The 11,703-nt window shown below is 35.9% G+C and overlaps 2 pseudogenes; both read right to left on the bottom strand.

Moving 5' to 3' along the window:
• Positions 1-516: 516 nt before the first annotated feature.
• LOC137827378 (small nucleolar RNA R71) lies at positions 517-622 on the bottom strand (annotated as a pseudogene).
• Positions 623-11,392: 10,770 nt separating this feature from the next.
• LOC137827373 (small nucleolar RNA R71) lies at positions 11,393-11,498 on the bottom strand (annotated as a pseudogene).
• Positions 11,499-11,703: the final 205 nt, after the last annotated feature.

Raw genomic sequence — 11,703 nt, forward strand, 5'->3', positions numbered from 1 at the left:
CTCAATTTATTTATTTCTATTTACTTTCAGATTTATTTTGAATTGATATTTTTATTTGTTTTTTACTTTTTTTAGAAAAAAATACTCTATTTTTTTCCCACCAATATCTTTTAAGAAGGAAGCAACATAGCAGAAGAGCGAGCACCACCTCCTAGGAGGACACTTGGAGATTATGTCATGTACCAAGGGCAAAAGCATATTTCTAGTATTGCAATACATGCTATCGCCAAGGCCTTGGAAATAGAACCCGATTTTCTCACTTTCATCAATGCCTATCAATTTACATCAATGGATCATGAGGATCCATATTCACCTTTAGATACATTTTATGAATTGGTGGGAACAATGGGTTTTCAATAAGGTGATATTAAATTTGTTTACATGCGATTTTTTCCTTTTTCATTGGCAGGAAAAGCTAAGGAATGACTCAAATCTCTTCCAAATTAGAGTCTCACTAGCTGAGAAAATGTAGAGGAAAAATTTATGCAAATAATTTTTCAATCTCTCGTTACATCAAAGCACAATCTCAAATCTCTATAATCAAACAAGGAGCAAATGAAGTCTTCAGTGAGACATGGGAAAGATTCAAGATGATATTGAGAAAATGCTCAAATCATGGGTTTAAAGATATTGCTCAACTGAGCATATTCCTGAATGCTCTCAGATCTGACACAAAGATGCTCCTAGATGCTGCAGTTGGCGGCACAATGATGGCTCTTGATGTAGAACAAGAGACAAAGATTATTGATGCATTGGAATGAACTTATTATCAAGCCTCACATGATGGACAAGGTCTTTAGAAAAAAAAGGGTTGTTAGGAGATGCACTCTTGTCTAAAAATAAAATTCTAACACAACAGATTGAGCAACTAATCGCACAAATGGCTAAATTGTCCCAAGACTTATATGTTGTTCATTCATCTCAAAGCCAGAGCCAACCAATCATGTGTGATTTTTGTGGACATGATCATCCTAATCGTTATTGTTTATATCAGAACAATTCACCTAAAACTGAGGATCCATCCATTTTGGAAGAATTAAAAAAGCTGAAGACGCCCTAGCAAAGACTATGATCACGCAAGAAAAGAGCATGGCCACGATTAGGAGTATAAAGATCCAGATGGGACAAATGGCCAAACAAATTGTAGAAGGACCAATTGGCCAATTCTCAGCCAACACCACAACCAACCCTAAGAAGCATTGCAATAATATTGAAAAACCAATTGAGCAGGCTTTACAAGCACAAGCCTTAATTGGTAGCTCCTATCATAAACACGGTAGTTCACGAGGCAAAGGACGGGGACGTGGTGGTAGTTGTTCCAACAAAGGTCGTGGTGGCCAAAATCATGAAGGCGCTGAGCAAAACAACACTAGTTCCAATCAAAATCCAAGTTCAAATAACTCTTGGCGCAGAGGATGAGAAGGCATGTATAATAAATCAAATGTGGAGTGTTATAACTTCCATAAACGCGACCATTATGCAAATGAGTGCATATCAAAAGGTGATAATCATGTTGTCAATTGTGCTCAAGAAGATAGTAATCACGAACAAGATGAAGAGGATCATGGTGTACTAATGGCAGTCACATCAAATAAAACTCCAAACAATCAGACTTCGTATTTGGATACAGGTTGCACGAATCATATGTGTGGTCAGGAGGAGCTGTTTGCATATTTGGATGACTCATTTCACACAAAAGTGAAATTTGGTGATGGAAGGTTCGTTTCAGTGATTAGAAAAGGGAGAATTCTTATCACATTGAAGAATGGTGATCACAGGTACATCTATGATGTTTTCTATATACCTTATATGAAAAGTAATTTGCTGAGTATGGGACAGCTGGTCGTAAAGGGTTACGTGATACACATAGATGAAAATAAATTCTCAATTTTTGATAAAAAAGGTAATTTGATTCTTAAAACCTTTTTATCAAAAAACTGCATGTTTCCAGTAGATTTTCATATGGGTGATTTCAAGTGCTTGAATGCAATAGTGAATAATGAATCGTAGTTATGGCATTTACGCTTTGGACACTTAAATTTTAAGAGTTTGAAAAATCTCTCCAAATGAAATTTAGTGAATGGTTTACCCTGTATTCATCACCCTGGTCAATTGTGTGAGGCTTGCATTTTTGGAAAGAATCACAGGTTACCATTTGTTAAGGAACCTTGGCGTGTGAAATTTCCTTTAGAGCTTATTCAGGCAGATGTTTCTGGCCCAATGAACATATCATCAATTGGAGGTAATAAGTATTTTTTAACCTTTATTGATGATTTTTCTAGGAAAACCTGGATTTATCTATTGAAAAGCAAGGATGAGGTATAACACTGCTTTAAAATATTTAAAGCATTTATTGAAAGACAGAGTGACAGACTAATTAAGATGGTGCGTAGTGATGGAGGGGGTGAGTACAAGTCTAATGAGTTAAAGAGGCACTGTGAAGAAATTGGCTTGCAGCATAACATAACATGTCCCTACACACCTCAACACAACGGAGTTGTCGAGAGAAAGAATAGAGCAATCATGAACATGGCAAAGAGCATGCTTAAAGCGAAAGGTATGCCAAATTATTTTTGAGCTGAGGCCGTAACATGTGCGGTATATTTGATAAACAGATCACCCACTCAGAGTGTTCCTAACACAACTCCGATTGAGGCATGGAGAGGATTCAAACCCAATGTGATATGAAATCAATAGCAAGATAGAGATGATTCTTGACATTCTTAGGAATGAACTTGAGCTGGATATGAGATAGGCACTTTATTATAGAATTGGATCAAGGTTCTATGTTCAAGAACTCACCAAGACTAGTACCAAAACCCAAACTCATATGGAAGTTCCATGTATTGTCAAATTGAATAAAAAACAGCAATTAGAAAAGAAGAAGAAGCAAAGCAGAACAGCAAAAGTGAAATGAACCGAAGCAAAACACAAAGGAACTGAAATGCTGAACTGAAAAAGCAAAGAACCAAGCTAAGACATGAACATAAAAAGAGAAGGAAGGAAGGAGACGAGAAAGCTCATGAAGATGGAGGAATTGGTTGGAAGATCACGCCACTTAGAGGATGGAGACTCCAAGATGAGTGTGCTATGCCGCCACTTGAGGTAACCAAGAACACTCAAGATAAGACTAAGTGAGGAAGGCACAAAGCTCTCCAATTCTCTCTCAAATTGAGTAGAGTTTCTCTAATTCAAAATTCAAATCTGAATTTTACAAGAGCCCACACCTCTATTTATAGTGTGAGGGTGCAGAAAAATAGGTGGGAAAATTCAAATAAAACTCATTTGAAATTCTCACCAAAAACAAGTGACATGGGAGGTGTGACCTTTTTCTACTATGACACCTCTAAAAACTACACCTACACCACTCTCCTAAGTCACATGGACAATGTGACTTTGTTTTACATATTCTCACTCCTTTATTTAATATCCACACCTCCTACAAGAGTAAATCAAATGATGCTCTTTTATTTAATGCTTGGCCTTGCCCCTCATGGGATGGACTTGGGCTTGTTGGGCTTTGGCCTTCTTGGGCTTGGGCTTTGGGCTTGGGCCTCATATTTATTTTATGTCTTCTTTTAATTTTGAGAAGACTAGAAGGAAGAACTTCAAATGTGAGGGTGGATGTCCTCTTCCTTCATTAATAAAAGCCTCATTTATTTGATTCTCATCGTACTCCCCGAGTTGGAGAGAATTCGTCCACGAATTCTGAATCGCTGCATATAACAAAGTCAGTTTATTCTTACAATTAAAAGTGGAAGAAAAAGGAAAACATGACTTAGCATTTGGAAACAATGGGATTTCAGAAAAGGAGGTTCTATAAAACAACCAAGTTGGAAAAATTTGTTTAGGAATGATGATGTCTTTTGGAAAAAGTCCTCTTAAATGGTGACAACCATTAGGAGGTATGAGAAAATCATCCCTAACATTTTTTAACCAAGATGGTGGTGAAGTAAGAACCTTTTGTAATGATAAAGATAAGGAAGGAAAACACCTTGGATGTGAAAGGATAAGACCCATGTCAACTTGGCCTTCTTTGTCTTTTTCATTTTTACTTGGGGTAGGTGGGTGAATTAAGGCTTGTTTTACCTTGTTCATCTTTAATATTTGCTTTTGTGGACAATGAAGAGCTATGTGCCCAAAACCTAAACATTTAAAACATTTGATATTTGAAGTTTTGGTAGGTGACTTAGGAGTAGAAGGATTTGTAGTAGAAACTTTTTTTGGAAACATGGTTTGTTTGGAAAAATTGGAAGGAGAAATTTGAGTATAAATTTTGTTTACATCCTTCCTATAAGAGTTGTAGAAATCATCATCATGAGTATTGTTGAAAGTTTTTTTCAAAAGATATGATTCTACCTTGATGGCTTTGCGAAACACGTTCTTTAAAGAAGAATACTCATTTAATTCTACAAAGTCTCTAATTTCTCTTCTCAAACCACGTACAAACCATTTAATCTTTGACTCTTCATTAGCATGCATATTTATTTTAGTCAAAGTTGTTTCAAAATCTTTAAAGTATTCATCTACCATCCTATGTCCTTGAGGAAGCTTTTGGAACTTCAACAAGTGTTCCTTCCTAGAAGGAGGAACAAACCTCGCGCGCATACACTCTTTCAAAGTATTCCAAGAAACCACGGGAGGTTTCTTGCGATATATAATGTCCATTACAATTTTATGCCACCATTCTTTGGCATAATCACTAAATTCTAAGGTGGCTAGCTTATATTTGTGCTCATTTAGGATCTCAAGGAGGTAAAAAATATGTTCACATTTAGCCTCCCAATCTAGATACACATTAGGATCACTATCCCCATTGAAACTAGGAATTTTGACCGAAGGGAGCTTGGCCTTTGCATCACGGTAGTAGCCATCTTCACGTTTATCTTCATGAGCATGAAGTGGTCTATATCCATGAAAGTTGGGTTGAGGCCTCCTTCTTCTATGTTCTTCTTCACGGCCATGATCATTGGAAGAGCCTCTTGATGAAGGTCTATGATGATGATGCTCTCCATGAACAGAATGAGAGGACTTAGCTTGTTTCATTTCAAGGCTTTGTAATCTTTCCTCCAACCGTCTAATAACTTCATCTTTTTGTGTAAGGGCTCGCTTGGCCTCCTTTAATTCACCAAGGACAGAAGCTTTGCTAGGAGAATACTGGTTGTAACATTCATCACTGGAATATGGAGCCATTTGGAAAAGAAAACAGCAAACAACAAAACAGCAAACAAAGTTAGCCAAAAAAAAAATTGGGAACCAATTGCCGAAGTGAAGTGGCACTGAAAATCACTCTCAAAGAAAGAATACTCTCTGCACCAAGCTGATCTAGAGGCCTTGAGTAATCTCAAATGAAATATGTCAAAGAAAGAGCACACAATCTTCAAAGCACTTCACCACAAAACCAATGAATAATGAAAGACAAGCAAGAAAAGGTATAAGAAATAAAAGGCTATATCAAAAGGAATACTAGATGTATGACAAACTCAAAGAGTAATTAATAAAAGACAAGCAAGAAAATAAGGTACTCAATGAAAAAGAAGGCACACAAAAGATACCTAAAGAAAAGCACTAGAGTAGATGAAGAAAACAAAAACAGAGCTACTAGAAAATATTTTTTTATGCAAACTGTGCTTGAGGTTCACTGATTTAACTGGAACGATATAAAGCGAACTGGATTATGAAATTTTAACCACAGAAATTTCAAGATCTTAGCTCAACAATGACACTGGAATTACTCAAAAACAGTAAACCAATTAATTGAGATAAATTTTTCAAAATCACTGCCAGATTACCGTATTTTTTTCGGCTGAATTGCACACTTTTTGTTTTTGATTTATCATTTTTTTTGTACTTTGAATTTTGAAGTACTTCTTTTTGCTACTTTTTTATAACACTTTAAAGAACACAAATCAAGAATTTCAGAAATTTCCAGTGAGTAAATCAATTGCAATAAATCGAAACAGTAAGCACGTTTTCAGAAAAACAGAAAAATCCTAACAGGAATGAAAAACAGAATTAAGAACTAGCAAAGACATAATGGAAATGATGTATAGGAACTTGTATAGATCTAAAATACAAGTATGAACTCAATACTAAAACAGAAAATGCACAAAGGATCAAGTATCAAACTCAGAAAACTGTATTACACCAAAGCAAGAAACAAAAAATTCAATAAAAGTACTACAAGAAGTGATGACATTCTTCGAAAAACATGACTATGACAAAACTTGTATGGATTCAAAAAGGAAAAGACACAAACACATGATAGGCACAATTAAGAAAAGAACAATAAAACTCAAAATAAGCCTAAAAAGAGAAATGTAAACAAGAAGAATTATAGAGCTCTTAAATTAAAGTGCAACACAACTCAAAATTAAACAAGAACAAACCTAAACTCTAGATACCACATGATATGAAATCAATAGCAAGATAGAGATGATTCTTGACATTCTTAGGAATGAACTTGAGCTGGATATGAGATAGGCACTTTATTATAGAATTGGATCAAGGTTCTATGTTCAAGAACTCACCAAGACTAGTACCAAAACCCAAACTCATATGGAAGTTCCATGTATTGTCAAATTGAATAAAAAACAGCAATTAGAAAAGAAGAAGAAGCAAAGCAGAACAACAAAAGTGAAATGAACCGAAGCAAAACACAAAGGAACTGAAATGCTGAACTGAAAAAGCAAAGAACCAAGCTAAGACATGAACATAAAAAGAGAAGGAAGGAAGGAGACGAGAAAGCTCATGAAGATGGAGGAATTGGTTGGAAGATCACGCCACTTAGAGGATGGAGACTCCAAGATGAGTGTGCTATGCCGCCACTTGAGGTAACCAAGAACACTCAAGATAAGACTAAGTGAGGAAGGCACAAAGCTCTCCAATTCTCTCTCAAATTGAGTAGAGTTTCTCTAATTCAAAATTCAAATCTGAATTTTACAAGAGCCCACACCTCTATTTATAGTGTGAGGGTGCTGAAAAATAGGTGGGAAAATTCAAATAAAACTCATTTGAAATTCCCACCAAAAACAAGTCACATGGGAGGTGTGACCTTTTTCTACTATGACACCTCCTAAAAACTACACCTACACCACTCTCCTAAGTCACATGGACAATGTGACTTTATTTTACATATTCTCACTCCTTTATTTAATATCCACACCTCCTACAAGAGTAAATCAAATGATGCTCTTTTATTTAATGTTTGGCCTTGCCCCTCATGGGATGGACTTGGGCTTGTTGGGCTTTGGCCTTCTTGGGCTTGGGCTTAGGCTTTGGGCTTGGGCCTCATCTTTATTTTATGTCTTCTTTTAATTTTGAGAAGACTAGAAGGAAGAACTTCAAATGTGAGGGTGGATGTCCTCTTCCTTCATTAATAAAAGCCTCCTTTATTTGATTCTCATCACAATGTGCAACACTTAAAGGTATTTCGGTCAATTACTTATGCTCATGTCCTCAAGGAAGCAAGATCGAAGTTGGATGATAAGGCAGTGAAGACCATTTTCATTGGATATAAGCATGGGAGATACAAACTTTTCAATCTAATGACAAAGAAGGTGATTGTTAGTTGTGATGTTACATTTGCCGAAGATGAGGAATGGAAATGGAATGCAATAGCTGAAATGGATTTGAAAAAACGATATATTTACGTTTTGAACTATGATGTGAAAGATGGTGTCACTCTTAAAGCACCTGCAGTTCAACCTGAAGCTGTAATTCAACATGAAGTTGTAGCTCCTATTGCAACTATGATGGAATGACAAAGAAGGCAACAACGACAACCTGTACACCTTTAAGATTACGAAGTAAATCTTGATGATGAAGTTGATGACAATGGAGATTTTGTTCACTTTGTTTTTCTTGCAGATTCAGAACCCGTGAGACTTGCAGATGCCATTCAACACCCCAAATGGCAAGAGGCTATGAATGAAGAATTGATGGCAATTGAAAAAAAGAATACAGGCAGGTCACTGATCTTCCAAAAGGAAACAAAGCAATTGATGTGAAGTGGGTGTACAAGATTAAAGTGAAAGCAAATGGTGAGATTGATAGATACAAGGCAAGGTTGGTGGCAAAGGGATTCAAGCAAAGTGAAGGCTATGATTATGAAGAAAATTTTTCTCTTGTAGCTCGAATGTAAACAGTAAGATTAATAATTTCTTTAGCTGCACAAAGGCAATGGAAAATTCACCAAATGGACGTCAAGTCTGCATTTCTAAACGGCCCACTTGATGAAGAGGTTTATGTAAAGCAGCCGCTAGGTTTCATACAATTTGGCAAAGAGAAGGTGTATTAACTAACAAAGGATTTACATGGTCTTAAACAGGCACCAAGAGCTTGGAACAAAAGGATTGATTCATTTCTTCATGTCACTGGATTCAAAAAATGTGCATTAAATCATGGTCTTTATGTAAAGACTAATGATTATGGAGATTTGCTAATTTTTTGTCTTTATGTTGATGATGTGATTTTTACAGGAAGTAATCTCAAAATGATTGGTGACTTCAAGCATATCATGATGAAGGAATTTGAGATGACTGATCTCGGTCTTATGTCCTACTTTTTTGGCATTGAAGTCATCTGAGGAGATGATGGAATCTTCATTCATCAGAGGAAATTTGCTACTGAATTTTTAAAGAAGTTTAAGATGGAAGATTCAAACCTAGTTAAGACTCCAATTGAAACTGGAATTAAGCTTACAAAGGAAGGTGATGGGCGAACTGTACATGCAACATACTTTAACCAGATTATTGGGAGCCTTAGATATCTCACATGTTGATGGCATTTCATGTGTTCTTCTTGAATCAAAGTAGTAAAAATGATGCGGAAGCAATGGGTGAGTGAAACAAAGCCCTCCTAGGAGTTGTGTTGGCTTTGAAGGTGCATGAGGAGTGTGATGTTTGAGTGGTTCGGCCAGCTCAAGGGAGAAAGGTGAAAGGATTGAAGTTTATAGCCTAGATTTCTAGGAGAAGTAAAGCTAGTGCACAAAATTGGCAGCATAACAATACTCAATTAAACTTGAAAATACAAGGTGTAGGCTCCTCCTTTTATAGGCTAAGGAGGACCATAATGCAACCCTAATGCTAGCCAAATGAAATGTAAATGTGAAGCACATGGGTGCACATGGCACATGGGTGCACAAATGAGCACATGGGGAGGGGTGTGTCTAGTTTTTATGCTCACCCCCCCCTCCATGGTCTTTCTAGAATGTTCACACAAATATGCTTTCTACACTACTCTAATTACTAAGCACCCCTAATGGGCCTTTATGTAACAATTACAAAAGGTCTTCTCTTCCCAAAACCGTAGCTTTGACCCATGTGTATGTGAAGCTAGACGGTCTAGAAGGAATCCTCATCATGGCCTAGACGCTCCTTATGTAGCCGCTCCTCATCATGGCCTAGACGCTCCTCTTCATGGGCTAGACGCTCCTTTTTGAGTCTAGACGCTCCTCATCATAGGCTAGACCGTCTAGTCTTGGAGGCTTGGCTTTCATCGTGTGGTGAGCTTGGGCCCTCCTCCATCACATGTACTAGACCCGACATATGTTATGTTGTGGGATTGGTCAGTCGATACATGGAGTCACCTCGACAAGTTCATTTACATGTTATAAAGAGAATTATGCGCTACATCAAAGGTACTACAGCTTTTGGTCTATTTTACTCTTCATCTAAGAATATTGAGATCATCGGATACTCAGACGGTGATTGGGGTAGAGATTCAGACGAGAGGAAGAGCACTAGTGGTAATTGTTTGATGATCGGAAAGACGATTTTCTTGTGGTCATCAAAGAAACAATCAATTGTTGCATTATCTACTTGTGAAGCTGAGTATGTAGCTGCAGCAGCAAGTGCTTGTCAATTAGTTTGGCTTAGCAATATCATGACTCAAATTGGTTTTAATCTAGATGTTCCAATTAAAATTTATGTTGACAATGTCTCTGCAATTAATCTTGCAAAGAATCCATTTTTTCATCAAAGAGGTAAACACATTGATATTCGATATCACTTCCTGCGAGAGCAAGTTCGGAAGAACATTATCAAATTGGAATACTGCAGATTAGAAGATCAGATTGTAGATATTTTTACTAAGCCATTGAAGATCGATGCTTTCATCAAGTTAAGAGATATGTTGGGCATGAAGGTTGTTCCAAATCAGAATTAAGGGAGGATGTTGGTTATTAATTCAAATTTTATTAGTCTTAAATGTTGGTTATTAATTCTGATTTTATTACCCTTAAGCTATTTACCGTTATTATTGCATCAGTTTACAGGGTTGTTAGTATTCCTATTTTATAGCTTTCAATAATTGTAATTTTATTATATATATTATTGAAGTAAATCAAAATGTATGAATCAGTTCGGCAGTTTCGTAATTTCGTGCTATTACGTTCAATCAGTTTCTACAACCTTTTGCCTTCCGTTATTTCCTTCAATTAGTTCCTACAAATTTAACACTTTTTTTATTGTTCTGTTCTATTTTTAATGATTATTGTACTTGATAATTCACTATTCCTTGTGGGATCACTAGCACTTATGACAACGTGGTGCACTTGCCGTAGAAAGTCATCAAGTTTTTGACGCCGTTGTCAGGGAACAATTTGATTTGTTGTGTATAGTTTCCTAAATATTGTGAATATTCTAATTGTTTTTATTTTTTGTTAATAGTTCTTACTTTTTGTTTATATTTATTTATGGTGTTTATACTTGTTACAGTTTTTATTTTGCTTTATTTACATAATTGTTTTATTTTGTTTATTTTTTTACAAAATAAAATTCCTGTTAATTTGAAGATTTGCTTTTAATGTTTTAATCTTTATGTTGAAATTATTTTCTTTTAATATTTTTTAATTTATTTTCAAATTTCTCAATTTATTTATTTCTATTTATTTTTAGATTTCTTTTGAATTGATGTGTTTATTTTTTTTATTTTTTTTTTAGAAAAAAAGAACTCTGCTTTTCCCCCACTAATATATTTTAGGAAGGAAGCAATATGGCAGAAGAGCAAACACCACCTCCAAGGAAGACACTTGGAGATTATGTCATGTACCAAGGGCCAAAGCATATTTCTAGTATTGCAATACCTGCTACTGCCAATGCCTTGGAAATAGAACTCGATTTTCTCCTCTCATCAGTGCCTTTCAATTTACATCAATGGATCATGAGGATCCATAATCCATATTCATATTTAGATACATTTTATTAATTGGTGGGAATAATGGGTTTTCAATCAGGTGATATTAAATTTGTTTACATGCGCTTGTTTCCTTTTTCATTGGCAGGAAAAGCTAAGGAATGACTCAAATCACTTCCAAATCATAGCCTCACTAGCTGGGAAAATGTAGAGGAAAAATTTATGCAAATAATTTTTCCAATCTCTCGCTACATCAAAGCACAGTCTGAAATCTCTATGTTCAGACAAGGAACAAGTGAAGTCTTCTGTGAGACATGGGAAAGATTCAGGATGATATTGAGAAAATCCTCAAATCATGGGTTTGAAGATATTGCTCAACTGAGCATATTTCTGAATGCTCTCAGATCTGCATAAAGATGCTCCTAGATGCTGCAGCTGACGGCACAATGATATCTCTTGATGTAGAACAAACGACAAGGATTATTGATGCATTGACATCAACTGATTATCAAGCCTCACATGATGGACAAGGTCTTTAGAAAAAAAGGTTGTTAGAAGATGCACTCT

The sequence above is a fragment of the Phaseolus vulgaris genome, chromosome 8, assembly GCF_051622355.1.
Source record: "Phaseolus vulgaris cultivar YP4 chromosome 8, ASM5162235v1, whole genome shotgun sequence".
NCBI classification, from domain to species: Eukaryota; Viridiplantae; Streptophyta; class Magnoliopsida; order Fabales; family Fabaceae; genus Phaseolus; species Phaseolus vulgaris.